Here is a 15,285-nt window from a genome sequence, read left to right on the forward strand (position 1 = left end):
TAGAACATGAAACCAGCACCACATAAAAAAGTCAGAAAATCAAGACCAACTGGGGTAACCCCAGGAATACAGGTTGGTTTAACATCTGAAAGTGAATCAATGTAATTTACCTTATTAACACGATATAGCAAAACCACATGATCATTTCAATAGTTGCATAAAAGCATTTGACAAAAGTCAAAACCAATTTATGATGAAAATCTTTGTCAACAATTTAGGAAAAGAAGGGAACTTTCTCAATAAAATAAACACCTTCTACAATCTTAAGCTAACATCATATTTAATGATTACATATTGAATGCTTTCTCTAGAAGATAAGAAACAAGGCAAGGATGTCCACGATCATCATTTCTAATCAGCACTGAAGGTTCTAGCCAATGCAATTAGGTAAGAAAAAGAACTAAAGGACATAAAGACTGAAAATAAAGAAATAATACTATCTTTATATACAGACAACATGGTAGTATACACAGAAAATCCATACAATTCTACAATGGATTTACTAGAACTTATAACTTACCAATATCATGGGATACAACATCACAAAATAAACAAAACCAACTGTATTCCTATGTACTGTTTTAATTATGCTCTTTATTCTATATTTTTGATACTTTCATTATCTTCGGGCCTTGCTGATCCTGGAGGGACTACCCTTCCACGCCTAGCCAACTCTTAAAGATAGTAAAGAACTCCCTTGAGAGGGCACCTTTCATCTACAAACCAACCAGTGCAGAGCCCACAGTCCCAACCACCTCCGCTACCGAGTTCTTACACTCTGGGCCTTAATCCTCCTAGGACCAAGTATGAAGACAATTAGGGACAGCTCCTATGCCCTAGAGCCCACTGAAATTATTCAGACTATCCAATCCTCAACATGCTTACCTTGCCTCAGCTGACGTGTCCCACAAAAACTACCATAAAAGCTTCTTGTCTACATTTTCCCCTCACTCTCTCTGCATCCTGACTGACCCTGATGTTTCCCCGTGTGGGCCCTCTTGGTATGCATGGTATAACCCCTCCTCTTGGGATCTGTGAATGTAACAATTATCTTATCAATGGTAATTATCTCCTGATCTATTGGCCTCACCATACCTGAATAATAAAATCTACACTTTAAAGTATATACCAACAACAATCAACTGCAAAATAAAATTTTAAAGATACTAGTCATGATAGCACCAAAAAATGAAATATGCAGAGATACAAATGATGAAAGATGTTCTAATTTAACATGAAATGAAAAGTATAAAACCTGAGAAAAATTAAAGAAAACCTAAATAATTTTTATGGACTAGAAGATTTTAGCTTGCTAATCTGTCAGTTCTCCTCAAACTGAAATACAGACTTAATGCAATCCCCATCAAAATCCCATCAGGCATTTTTACAAAAATTGAAAAGCTAAGTCTAAAATGTACACAGAAATGCAAAGAGTCTAGAAAAGTCAAAACAATTTTTAAAAGGAACAAAGCTGAATGATTTACACTACTTGATCTCTAGACTGTCTATAAAACTACAATAATCAATACATATGGTACTGGCATAAGAATACACAAATAGATTAATGGAACAGAACAGGCAGTCCAGAAATAAAACCACACACATACGGTCCATTGATCATCCTTAGAGTTATAATGGTTTCTTAGATAAGACACACACAAAGTACTAGCCATTTAAAAAAAAAAAAGTGCCAAGTCAGATATTACCAAAACTTAAAAGTTTCTGCTGACCAAAAGACTGTTAAGAAAATGATAGTCAAGACGGGGAGAAAATATGTGCAATACATACATATATCAAAGGATCTATATTTAGAATACAGAAGAAACTCTTATAATCCAATAGTAAAAAAAAAAAAAAAACACCCAAATATTTAAACAAACTTTACAAATGGAGATTTTTAAAAACTGCCCAAAACCCCATGAAAAACTTCTAAATACCAACAATTCAGTGAAATACAAATTAAAACCATTAGATACCAACACATACCCATTAGGATGGCAAAAATTTAAAAAGACTAATGACGACAAACGTTAAAAAAGTTGTAGAGCAACTGGAACTCTCACTCCTGAGGGGAATGTAAAACTGAGCAACCACTTTGTAAAACTGACAAGTTTCTTACAAAGTTATACGTATGAAAGGGGACTTTACCTACTTCCACTTGACCTTAGTGTGTATTTTCCAACTGACTAAATTCTTTCCAGCTTATTTTTTAACTTAGGAAAAGACCTGGGGCAGGGGGGTGTTAGCATCCTGTGATGGGAACCAAAACCACCCCCTCAAGCAAGAATGACTGCCATGATGCCATCAAGACCCTGCGTGACTGACCCCAAGACAATGATCTACTTGACCTTTACTGCCCACACGCCTGCCCACCTACCTTTGTCCCACATTTGCCTTACATAAACCTACAAGTATTTTCAGGACTTGGGAAATAGTCTTTGAGATGTTGGCCTACTCTATTTCCAGTGATACTTTCTTGTTTCACTACCTCTCATCTCTCTGCCTTTAATTTTGTCAGCACTGAAGGGCAGAAATTGTCTGTTTGGGACCCCGGGGCCAGATGCTTTTGCACCCATTGGGTGCCGACTACACATATATCCACACTATGATGCAGTAATTCCTCCACTCTTTGCTGATTTAGCTACAAAGTGGCATTCTTTTTTGTTGCCCTTTCCTCCTTTAGGCTACCCAGAATGAACACACCATGGTTGGAGCTATAATGGCCCTCTTGCAACCACAATGTGATCCTGAGGATGGAAGTCAGGGTAAAGGTTGGAAAAAGAAAAAGATAGCTGGTAACTAGTTTCCTGATAATCATGGAGCCAAATGTCCAGCATAATCTTCTCTTACTTGAGAGAAACATAAATCCACTATTACTTGTAATTTTGGTTATATGCAGCCAAACCAAATCTAAACTGATGCACTGCGCTTCTCCAAATCTCAGCTTTTAAAACACTTTCATATCTTCCTTAATTTGTTTCTCTGGTGCTTTGTAGCTTTCAGTATAAAAGTCTTAAACATCTTCTATTAATTTTCTGTTATTTTTCTTTTTAATCTATTACAAGTAATGTCTAAAAATATTTTTTCCAACTGTTTATTATTGGTAGAAATGCAACTGGTTTGTGCGATCTGACACATCCTTACAGCTTACGTAAATTCTCATAGTAATTTTATTAGTCATTTTGTGGATTCCTTGGAATTTTTTTTGTAATTGCTTGAATACACTATCTGTGAATAAAGACAGCTTTCTCCTTTCCAATAAATAAATAAATATTCAAAAGGTTGGTTTTAAGAATAATTTTTAGTATATTCAACTCCTTCCCAACCGTATCAAGTCTCTGAAATAAATAACTTCAGGAGCCACCCCTATAAATTCACCAAATTAATGCAACTGAATTACAACTAGTAGAGCTGATTCCTTACATCAACAAATGGCAAATTTTACGTACTATGTTTTGCTTTGTTTTTTGTTTTTTTTTTTTTTGAACTGATAGTAAATCTCTGTGATGCAATTTAGCAGGACTTACAGCTTTTCTACACTATGTAAGGAAAAAAAATCCAAATAAATTAATCGAGTCATGTGAAAAAGGGCATTTAATAATAAGAGCAAAAACTACCTATGAAATTAAATAAACTACTGTCAAAAAAAAAAAAAAAACTTTAGTAAATAAATCTTTTCTTTGAACTGCTGCCTTTCCAGGACTCCCTTATCCTGCATTCATGCAAAGTATTGCTTCCATGGAAACCCAGTCAAAAAGATATGTTATCTTTAAGCCCACACAGGTTTAAATCAAAAGGATTTCCCACAAAAGCACACTGTTTTTCAAAAGAAATGCACCCAAAAAGATATTCCCTCACCAATTTTAATCCCGAGGTCTGATTACTAATTTTAGCAGTTTCTGATAAAAGAGGCAAAAATATTAAAGCACAGCACAAAAATAGACTCTTACTCTTTAAGCCTGTTGGATCCCATGTGGTTTCTTAGCTCAAAGTCACAGAAACTAGTGAAGAAAAAAGTTATGAATGGAAAAACCTATAACATGGAGAACTTTCCTTCTGTTCCTTATCTACAATACCATTCTAGAAGACAAATGGTTGTCATCCTCTAAATCCCTCATCCTAACCCAATAAGCCTAGAAAGTTCTTTGAGAATGGTCTGAGAAAAATATAAAACCACTAAATCACTAAAGCAGTTGGGGATGATATCTAAACACAATTTCTCACTATTCATTTTCATATAGATTCTAGTTTTACTTCTACAATTTAAAACAAAAAACGTATGGTTGGGGCAAAATGTATGGTATGTGAATTATGTCTGAATAAAACTGTTTTTAAAAAAGTATGCCTATTCTTAGAAGAGTCAGAAAATGTGAAACAATTCCCTCAGATACCTGTTAGCATCAAAACAAACTTTTGCTGTCTTTACCTCTTCTCATTCCTACTTTAGATTTGTTGGTTTCTACCAGATATGCGGCTGCCAGACATACTTTTAAAGTTCACATTTGGCCAATTACATCTAACGCAATACCTCCCTAACCATAATCAAACATCCAAGTATAGGGACAGCCAAGAAAAGTTACATAACATGAATTGCACAAGGGCAAAGAAAGTCCAATTTGAGCTTCTTGTCAATGATAATGGGAACATCATGTCTTCAACAGAAATCATCAGTGAATAAGAATTTGGATCTACTTTTCAGCTACTATTGTGAAAAAAAGGTCTCAGATATTTTTTTATCAAATATAATTCCCACAGTAATGACAAACACTGACTGAGCACTACAGGAGTAGAATGCTACTGAATTAATGTACCTCTTTTTCTGTGTCCCTACACTCCTCAAAGGCTAAACTAACACTTGAGGCATGACAGCTAAAAAGGCAACAGCAAGGAGTATCAATTATTTTTTAGCCTCACCTACTTTTGTTTGTCAGTTTAAGAAACTGGCTTTACTATACACTTCCATCTAAAATAAAAGGACACTTTCCTAAAAACCTGTTTTCTGGTGTCCATGTTATTTTCCTTAGTTTTTGTTTTTATCACCTCTTTCATTAAGTAGAATTTTTCTTTGATATACTACTAAAAATGTCCTAATTAGCCTTTAGGCTAACTTTAAAACAACTCTGGTATCCATTTCATAAAATATTTTTATATTGATTGCTAATAGCTAATATTTGGAATATATTCTAATTAATTTGTTGGAAATTAGCTTTTTTTCCTTCAAGGGTATGTTGGTTTCCATTATTCTCTATTATTATTTATAAAAAATTAAAAGTAGAAAAAATCACTTAAAATCAATGTTCAAAGAATGGAGTTTATTTTGGAGAATATACCACAATAATCCATAACTCTCAAAGAAATTTCCTGGTGATACAGTAAAATATAAAGTGCTGCTTTATGAATCCTTGACAAAACAAGATAAACTGTCATTACACTGTGCTTACTTATATATTTCCCCTCTTTACAAAGATATTTTAGGAGTAATTCAGCCAAAACCTAGATAAAACAGATATGTACCATGTTTGTTGGTTTAAGACAAATTCTGGAATTTTTAAACTTGTTCATGTCCAATTTTCTAGTCTAAATGTATTCCAACACTTTTCTGTTTACATGTTATATCATCTCTCTTCATTCAGCTAACCTCATGTTCATTTACACTTTCAACATTTTCCAAAAGAAAGATATAACCTTTTGCCTCAAAAGCTCTTCATCTGGAGCAGAAAGGAAATAATGTGGACAGATATAAAACGATACATAAAGTGTTGCAGGAACTATGCACAGGGTGAAAGGACAGGGCTGTGTACTACAGAGATTTGCCGCAAAGATCTACCTTTATTACTAACTGGACATCGGGGAGAAAAGCAGGAATCTAACCTGCATTTGAGATTTCCGACTGAGCAACTAGGTATAAAGAAAGCAATGCTAAGCACCAAGATAGGAAAGAAAAGTAAGTTTGAATGGAAAGTGGATTTTAGATATTTGCAATATGAAGCACCTATTAGACAATTACAAGGAAGATTAATAGTTATCAGCTTGCTATATGAGGAATTAAGAATCATTTCTTGGCTTGGAGTTTGAGAGGCTGGGTGTTCAGTGTCACAATTCACAGAGTAGGATGGAAGAATAGCTTTGGAGGAATGATGAATTCAGTTTGGCACATAATGAAACTAAGTTACCTATGATACATCCAGATTGAGATATCATATAGGCAGCTAGATTTCTAAAGGCTAAGGGAAACATTTTGTGTTTTTGTTACAGATTTTTAAAGCCATTAGGCATAAAGATATACATAAGGTACACAAGATGAGAAGAGGGTTAGAGACCAAGTCCTTGTAGTCCAAACATTAAAGAACTATCTAGAACTGTCAGAAATGGGGGAACATAAAGAGGAATGTAGCAGATGCTTGAAAAGAAATGGTCAAGAATCAGGAGAAAAGCTGGAAGTGTTCACTTCGTAAAAATTCACTGTGCTATATGTATACTTCTGATTAGTGTGCTTTTTTGTATGTATTTTAATAAAACTAAAGTTCCTTTAAAGAAAAAAAAAGAAAGAAAAGAGTGTCATGAGAAGAGCTGTCAAATACCATGAAGAGGTTAAATAAGACAGAAACAGAAGGGGGAAAAATTCACTGAATTTAGCAATTAAGAAGTTAGCAAAAAACTAGGGAAAGGATCTGAAGGGTAAACATAGTTTTTCCTTTCATTTTGTGTCATTATTTTTATTTTCTAACCTCATGCATGGTTTTCAACTTAGAATTCTTACCCAGCAGAATAAAGTGATTTTTCAAATATTTAAATATTCAAAGTTTACCTCAAAAGCAGCATTTCAGAAGTTACTTTCTTAAGATATAACATACCAATCAAACCACAGGAGTAAATAAAAAAGATGACATCAGGTCCAGAAAACAGATTCAACCCTGGACAGTAGTGTAGTTAAGTCACATGGTGACAGACAGCTGGGCAGCAGGCCTAAAGCACCCAGCCCAGCAAAGGGATGCTGGAAAGAAGACTTCAGAAAAAAGTGGGTACTAGGCTGCCATGAAGGAGTTAAAGACAAATACAAAACACAACATTAACACAACACACCCACAGAAGATAAAAAAGGAAAACTAAAAGAAAGGAGAAAAAAGGCAATTCCAGTGGAAGAAAACTTGACAAGAAAGCTGACGAAATTATAGCATGCTTCTTGGCTCTGTAACAATCCTCAATATAATATAAGCACTGTCATTGCTTTGCAAATTTAGAATCGTCTACAAAGCACTCCAGGGCTAATTATGGTTACTAGACACAATATAAATGTTCATCTGGACATAAAAATATAAATGCCGGAGGCTGAGAGGTGAAAGCAAGGAGGTGGCTAAAGAGAAGCTTGGAAGTACATTAATCCTAGAAAGTGAGAAATCAAGAAATACTGCCTATGGTTTCTGGAACAAGAAATCAAGTTCTAAATATACTACTTTACCTTACGTGAAATGAATAATTTGAGGAAATGGGGAGGGGAAATCAAGATTGAACTACAAGAAGTTAACAGTCAAAACTAACTCCTTCTGGAGAAAAGAACTGAAGTGGGAAGAATAAAACTTCTCATTGTAATAGTTTTTGCATTATAAGTTCTTCTGTGTGATCTGATTTTTTTAAACCAATGTCTATGAAATATCTAGGGGGGAAATTTAAGAAGAGAGTAATGAGGAAAAAGGAAATCAAGGTAGCAAGGCTATTCTTAAGGGTGAAGAGCAGAAAAGAGACGGTAGCTGCTAATGGTCGAAGATCAAAGGAGAACAAAAAAATAAGCCAAGAGGTAATTCTTAAGCTACTGCAGGAGCCAACATAATAATACCAAAGAAAGAAGGAGGGGGGAAGGCGATAGCCATAGGACAGACAGGGACAGGATCAAGGGCACAGGAATACAATATAAAAGACCTAAAAAAACAGAAGAACATGACCAGAGATTGGTACAATTAAGAGTTTACAAATTCAAAGATGGACAAACGAGATAATAACAAGGTTTCATTAGAACAAGGTTATGAGAAAGGAGTACTGGTGTCAAGTTTGGAGGACACTGCAGAGTCAAATATATTAAGAAACTTCAAAGTGTCTTTAGGTGAGTTCTTCACCTGGATAATGACATCACCTATGATAATATCAGAAGAAAGGGTTAGAGGAAAACCAGGTTAGATGCCAAAAATTCTCAACTAACAACATAGGAGTAGGCAACGAAAGAGCAGCAGAGGACAACAGGAGCGACTGAGGATGACATAATCTGTATCATATTAATCGCAAAGGACAAGATTTTTTGTTTTTTTAATAGAGCGATAAATATTACCCTGTGGAAGCAGCGATGTAAATACTTCCTCCAGACCCTAGGGTAGATATGACATGATAGCTTTAGGAAAGGCAACATCATTGAAGGTAAAGAACAGGAGACTAATGCTATAGAAAACTGAATTTGTAAGGGAAAGGGGAATTTGGAAGGGTCCTATAAGAAGGACTGGAAGGGAATCAGCTGAAAAAGCAGAAACAGTAGGACAAGAATATATAAGAAAATATTTTCTGGCAGTATATGACATTTTTTAATACAATCAAGTATGTAAGATACCAATTTATAGGAAATGAAGAGAACAAAGGAACACATTAAACTACACCATGAAAATGTGATCAGCAAAATCCAGATTGTGGGAAACTACAACCAATATGGTTAAAAAAGAAAAAAAAACAAGGGGCAATTAAAAAAAAAAAAAAAACCCTAGTTTAGAAAAAAAAAACAAACCTAGTTTAAAAAAAAAAACCAAACGATTTTAAAAACCCAAACCATTTTAAAAAGCCATTTTTGATATGTCAGATATTCAGAAATTTGATTGCTTGCTGAATATTTAAAGATATTAAGGAATTATGATGTCTTTAATTTTAAAAAGTGTTCTTATATTTTAGAGATGCATACTGAACTATTAATGGAAGAAATAATATGATATCTATAATGTGCTTCAAAGTAACAGTAATGGGAAAACAGATGGCAGATGGCACAGGTAATAAGAACTACTGCAGCTGAGTGATTAGTGTGTAAGAAGTCATTATACTGTTATGTCTACTTTTGTATGTTCAAAATTCTCCCTAAGAGAAAAGCTTTTTTAAAGGATGATCATTATATTTCATGTAGCACTTCTTAATGAGTGCTTTCAGGTTACTTAATCAGAAAATTTCAGGAAATGAAGTTCCGGATTTTATTTTGTATTTTATAATTCATCTCTCACATGCATTTAAAAGCAAAGGTTGTTCATAATATTTACTACAAAATTTTTTGTCTAAAGATTCTGATCTCTAAATACAGTAAAAGTGGTATTAGGTACTGACAGGTTTTTAAAAATGGAAAACTTAAAAAGAAACATGTAAAACTGAAACTTTAGATGAGACTAAGATGACAGAGGGCGTTTGATTCCTCCTTGCCTATTAGTAGGAGAAGTACACTAAATAACTTTGGGCTTTTTAATAAAAGTGAATATTTAAGTATACATGTTAAAAATTTTTAACAGTTGAAAGGAAAGATCTATAACCTATAAAAAGGCAGAAAAGGGGGTGCTACTCGACTCAGGGCGTGATCCCGGTGTTCCAGGATCCAGTCCCACATCGGGCTCCTCCGCTGGGAGCCTGCTTCTTCCTTTCCCACTCCCCTGCTGTGTTCCTTCTCTGCTGTGTCTCTGTCAAATAATAAATAAAATCTTAAAAAAAACCAAAAAAGGCAGAAAAAAAGAAAATTAAAAGGAAAAGATAGTAAAAAAATTTTAAGTCCAAATGTCAACAAATACAATAATGTAAATAATAAGCCAATGAAACCCACCTTCTAGAAGAGAAAGAACACCAGACTGAATTTCTTTTCTTTTTTTTTTTTTTTTTTAAGATTTTATGTATTTCTTTGAGAGAGAGAGACTGAGAGTGTGTGTGTATACAAGCAGGAGGAGGGGTGGAGGGACAGACAGACTCTCAGCTGAGCAAGGAGCCCGAGGCAGGGCTGGACTCCAGGACCCTGAGATCAGGACCTTAGCTGAAGTCAGATGCTTAATCAACTGAGCCACCCTGGCACCCCAGACTAGATTTCCTTTTTTAAAATCAAGGTATAGAATGCTTAGAAGAGACACATAACAAAACCATACAGAAAAGTTAACCAAAAAAGGACATTTTTATCAAGCTGACAGGTGCCAAATGGTACTAATCCTTGTGATCATAAGCCAAACTAAAAGATGGTACCTACAAAATATAAATCAATAAGCAAAAGAAACCCCAATGAAAAAAGGAGCAAAAGATATGAAGAGATCAATAAACAAAAAAGATGGTAGATCTCACTTGTAGTTAAGTAAATGCAAATTAAGATACCAAATCATACCCATCAGGTTGTCAAAATTAAGGAGTCTGAAGATACCAAGTGTGGATGAGAAGATGTAGAACCCTTCAAACAGCTGGTTTTAGAGAGCAATTAGGCGCATTTAATTAATCTGAAGATATAACTATCCTACAAACCAGAAATTCCATTTCTAGTTATAACCCTAGAGAAATGAATGTACTACTGCATAACGTTCACAGTAGCATTATTTGTAATAAAAAAACAGAAATAGTGCTTCACTTCAAAAGCACATATACTAAAATTAGAACAATACAGAGAAGATTAGTATGGCCCCTGTGCAAGGATGACACACAAATTCATGAAGCATTCCATATTTCTGGGGGAAAAGAGAGACAAAGCAAGAAAACAGACTCTTAACTATAGAGAAAGAACTGATGATTATCAGAAGGGAGAAGGGTGGGGGGATGGGGGAAATAGGTGATGGGGATTAAGGAGTGCACTTGTGATGAGCACTGAGAAATGTATGGAATTGTTGAATCACTATACTATAAACCTGAAACTAATATAACACTGTATGTTAACTATACTGAAATTAAAATGAAAAATTAATAATAAAATAAAACAAATAACCTAAATGTTCATCAGTAGAAAAAAATGGTAGAATCTTCATACATTATTCATAATTATTCAACAGAATAAATCACAATTATTCATAATTCATAATTATTCAACAATTTTATGAATAAACTAGAGCTATATCTCAAAATATGGATAAATGAATGTCATAAAGATAAGTGAGGCTTAAAAGGCAAGTTGTAGCAAGAGATTGATATTTTTGCATGATACAATTTATTTAAGGTTTAAACCCATGATTTACTACTACCATATTATTCACTGATACATATATGCAGGAAAAGTTTAAAATATGCATGAAAATGATACTAACTTCAGGCTAGTGGTTACCTCTAGTGAGGTCAATGGGGAAGACACAGGAGCAGGAATATGTAGATGAGCTTTGACCGTATCTACAATGTTTATTTCTTTAAAAAAATAAGATCTAAAGCAAAAAGTAGCCAAATATTGTTAAAACTAGATGGCAGATACAGGTTAATAATCTATTTTATTTTCTTAATTTCCCGTATGTTAAGAATATTTCAAAAAAATTTTTTTCAAATGCTAAAATGAAAAGAAGAATATAGCCTTTTAGTTAGGATCCAAGTTTGAAATGGAACTGGGTTTGAATCCTGTCCACTGTGATGTTTCTCTGAAATCAGTTTAATCTTTCTGAGCTCAATTTTTATCTTTTAAAATAATAATAATAATAATAATAATGGCCACTACTTCATAGGATTTTTGTAAGGATTAAATGCAATAAACTGAAATAATCTCACCCAGAGATAAGCACCTTCCCTTCTCCTCACATTGTATTAGACAATGCTAGAGGTTTTCTTTTGTTTTTTCTCTCTTTCCTTTTTTCCTTTTCTTTTCTTTAATTTTCCCTTTTTTCCTTCCCAATCATATAGGCAGTAAGCGTGAAAAAAGTATGGCAATTCATATATGCTGAAAAATAAAACTGCTGAAAAATGAAACTTCTCATTGAAGTTTGGTCACACTACCCCCAAAGTCATGCTGTCTTAGTTTAAATATTCCTAGAAGCAAAACCTGATACAGAATTCAAAAGAAAGTAGATTAGTTTTGAAGTTCAGGTAACAATGGCAGAGAAACAGAGAAGTGGTATAGGGAAGGGAAGGCAGACAATAAAACTGCACTCTTAAACCAGCTACCCTGTGGGCTTAATCTCTCAGAAAAGCTCTAGGAAACAGTATAAAACATGTCTGAGAATTATTCCACCCAAGGGAGCAACTATAGTATTTATACAATACCAACCCCTAAGAGTCAGTGGCTGAGGGATGCACCCAGAAGTGTTAATTTCACAGCACTCCTGGCCTGCCACAAGCCCTGCAAGCATGGCTTCCTACATTACCAAGAAGAGTCAGCAGGTTAGAGATGCAAATACCAACAGTCAGAAGTTCACTCAAGCATACTGAAGCTCCCAGGGAATAAGGGTGGACCACTTACAGCATCAACTACAGTCACGCTATACAATTACGCTATTATTAAAGAGAACAAAAGGAGAAAAGGAAATGTGGTCTATGCTCTATTGACTACTTGGTCCAAAACTTGTTCTTCCTCAATTTCTGCTTGAAAACTGAGTTACGCTAATTTTAATAACAATTAAACTGATTGAATTTTATATGTTCTTTAAAGAGAGAGTGAACATTCTTCTTTTGTCAAAAACAGAATGTCCTCCTAACATGGCATAAGAAAAATGGAGTCTAGAAATAAAGTTATCTAGAATACAGGAAAATTAATTTAGGAAAAAAACCTTTTAAAAAGAGACTACTTTTTAAGTGTTTTTATCTCATATTCACAACATCCAATCCATTATGCTGTACATTTTGTTTGAATGTAAATATTAGACCAAAAATGTTATAAAGCAGAATTAGTATGAAACCATCAGCTAAATTTTGTAAAGGCAGGGGATTTGAATGCTTTAAAACCACAGTACTTTGGTTGTGGGAGGGGAGGTATCACATACTTTAATTATCCAAAACCTAGAAATGTTTGCTAAAGAAAAACATTTGTGAATTTGATGTATTAAACCAAAAGAAGGTACCCAAAAAGTAGCTGGTTATTTGCTGATCTTTCTTTACTTGTGCATACACAGACTCTTTCCTTATCTAAACTATGCTCTAAAAGCTGTATAAACGCTATAATAGTACAAAAGGACTAATAAAGAAGTGTCTGGGATAACACAAGAATCTCACTGATTACATAGCGACATGTGTTATCATCTAAAAACAAGATTAAATGCAAAAGAGGTATTTTTTTAAAATGCAGATCCTTTTTAAATTCTGTGTGGATTTGATAGGCATTTAAAAGTTCTTACCATTAGGAATGGTAATGTAGAAATTTACCCCATCATATATTAAAACCTACTATAAAAAACTGTACCAAAACAGTACTGGCATACACAGATCAGTGGATCAAAACAGCATCCAGAAATAAATCCAAGTGTATATGGGAACTTAAGATAATAACAATGACATTTCAATACAGTAAAAAAATACTTTTTTTACAAAAGGCACTAGCATAACAGTACAACCAGAGAAAACATGCTAAACTTATACCTTATTAAAAAAAATAAATTATCTATGAATAAATGTTTAACAAAATAAAATATTTCCAAAATAAAGTATAAAAATACTGGAAGAATCTTTTTTTTTTTAAGATTTTATTTATTTATGCGACAGAGAGACAGCCAGCGAGAGAGGGAACACAGGAGGGGGAGCGGGAGAGGAAGAAGCAGGCTCCCAGCGGAGGAGCCCTGGGAGGACTCCATCCCAGAACGCCCCGAATCACGCCCTGAGCCGAAGGCAGACGCTTAACGACTGCGCTACCCAGGCGCCCCTGGAAGAATCTTTGACAGAACTTATGCCTGGAACAAAAAACTGTGTTATACAAAATGAGAAACACAAAACTCATAATAACGAAAGTCACACAAACTGGCTCTATGAGTCCATATTTACTTTGGCTAATAAGGTGTTCTTTAGGGACACCTGGATGGCTCAGCTGGTTAAGCATTTGCCTTCAGCTCAGGTCATGGTCCCAGGATTCTGGGTTTGAGTCCCACATCAGGCTCCCTGCTCAGTGGAGAGCCTGCTTCTCCCTCTGCCTGCCGCTCCCCCTGCTTGTGTGTGCGCTCTCTCGCTCTCGCTCTCTCTCTCGGACAAACAAATAAATAAAATCTTTTAAATAAATAAATAGAGTGTTTTTTATAACCACTTGAATTTCAATGGCTTAGGCAGAACATGGATCTCCAGTTTCCCGAGGTCTCCATTTCTCCCTACTGTCTTACTACATAACTGGCCTTCTTACACACATTAATGACAGTGAAGTCATTCAAATTTCTAAATGTACAATAAAGAAAAAGATCTATTACATTAAATTTTCAATCTCTCTAGAGAAAAGGACCATAAATAAAACCAAAAGATATGGACTGAGAGAAAATATCTGAAATTCATTTATCAAAAAAGGAGTAGGTATCTTCAATATCTAAGGGCCCCATAAACTAACAAAAGGCACACAATCCACTAGAAAAATTACAATATATTACAACCTTCCACCAAATATATATTTTTGAGCACATATGGAATATTTATAAAAACTGACCTTAAGGAAACATATGCTTGAAAATTAAAAAAAGAAAACAACTAAAAGTAAACATAACAAAATCTAAACATTACTTCAAAGTTCATTTAACTGTTACTGGAAACAATCCTTGCAATGAGTATATGCATTTATTCCACTTTTCCATTATACTTCTCTTTATATTTGGATCCTACTCCTTCAAAATGACTTAAAACATTTTCAAGTATATGTAAATACTCTAAAAATCACTGCTGTTAACTTTTGTTCTTCTTACTTGCCCCCTTACACATGTGAAGTTGGATATTTTCAGTAAATTCCTTTGGTGCGTTTTAAATCCATCCACTTTAACTATTTCTATACTAAAAAATCTTTTGTCTATGTATACCATTTCCAAACCTAACATCTAAGCAAAAAACAATACAGAAAATAAAGACTGAAGACTACATAAAATTATAAACATCATAATCAAAAGTTTTTTTAAAAGCTGAGAAAAAATCATATACTATGAAGTTTCAATATAATTAGGTTTAAAATAATCAAATTAATCAGTAAAAAAACAAAGAACATGAACAGGCATTTCACACACAAAAAAATACAAGTATTCCATAAAATGAAATGAATCTCTAATCATTGAAATGGAAAGATCTCCATAATACATTGCTGAGTTATAGGCTCAAATTAGAATATTCTTTTCTATATTCATGTCACTATACAGAAACATCCAGAAAGATATCAAAGCTTGT

General features: G+C 34.1%; 1 protein-coding gene and 1 non-coding gene across 5 annotated transcripts in view; one reads left to right on the forward strand and one right to left on the reverse strand.

Moving 5' to 3' along the window:
• JAK2 (Janus kinase 2) overlaps nucleotides 1-15,285 on the reverse strand; it is a 193,101-nt gene that overhangs the window by 104,145 nt on the left and 73,671 nt on the right. The gene's annotated exons all lie outside the window — the stretch shown is intronic.
• Nucleotides 10,601-10,708, forward strand: LOC123776558 (U6 spliceosomal RNA). Its single transcript, XR_006775389.1, has one exon. It is a non-coding gene; the product is annotated as a U6 spliceosomal RNA (small nuclear RNA).

Source organism: Ursus americanus, chromosome 34 (assembly GCF_024610735.1).
Source record: "Ursus americanus isolate L20-20 chromosome 34, mUrsAme1.1.p, whole genome shotgun sequence".
NCBI lineage: Eukaryota > Metazoa > Chordata > Mammalia > Carnivora > Ursidae > Ursus > Ursus americanus.